Source organism: Petaurus breviceps, unplaced genomic scaffold, assembly GCF_028583685.1.
Source record: "Petaurus breviceps papuanus isolate PSGF00001 unplaced genomic scaffold, PetGlider_PUasm1.0 140, whole genome shotgun sequence".
Classification (NCBI taxonomy): Eukaryota; Metazoa; Chordata; class Mammalia; order Diprotodontia; family Petauridae; genus Petaurus; species Petaurus breviceps.
In genome coordinates, this window is record NW_027185698.1 from 16,162,960 (window position 1) to 16,163,530 (window position 571).

At 41.9% G+C, this 571-nt stretch overlaps 1 protein-coding gene across 1 annotated transcript in view; it reads left to right on the plus strand.

Annotated features, from left to right (window-relative positions):
* Positions 1 to 571, plus strand: part of SEL1L3 (SEL1L family member 3) — a 128,021-nt gene that overhangs the window by 59,209 nt on the left and 68,241 nt on the right. The gene's annotated exons all lie outside the window — the stretch shown is intronic.

A 571-nucleotide genomic window follows, 5' to 3' on the forward strand; every position in this document is an offset into this window, starting at 1 on the left:
AAAAAAAAAAAAAGTGAATCATCTAAGGGGTGGCTAGGTGGCACAGAATAGAGCACTGAACCTGGAGTCAGGAGGACCTGAGTTCAAATCCAGCTTCAGACATTTAATACTTACTAGCTGTGTGACTTTGGGCAAGTCACTTATCCCCAATTACCCTACTTTCCCCCCTCCAAAAGGCAAAAAAAAAACCAAACCACCCAGCAGGAGGCTTTACGATAACACCACTCAACACAGGGCCTACCTTGCACACAGTAGGCTCTCAATAAATATATGAAGGAATGAATAAGAAGAATCAGACTAGAGAATTAGGAGATAGTGATAACTGGAATGGCTATACCATAAAACCCTCAAGTTTTGCTCAAGTGCTAATAAATTTATAGGTTCATAGGAAGGCTTTGTAAGATGATATGTAGTTTAAGAAATTGGAATAATCAGTTTCTGGCTCACAGCAGTGTTTTTAAAGAAAACTAGGTACTTACATCTTATACATGGCAACCCCTGGGAAGGGGAGGGGAGAGGAGGGGAGGAAGGAAGGAAGGAAGGAAGGAAGGAAGGAAGGAAGGAAGGAAGG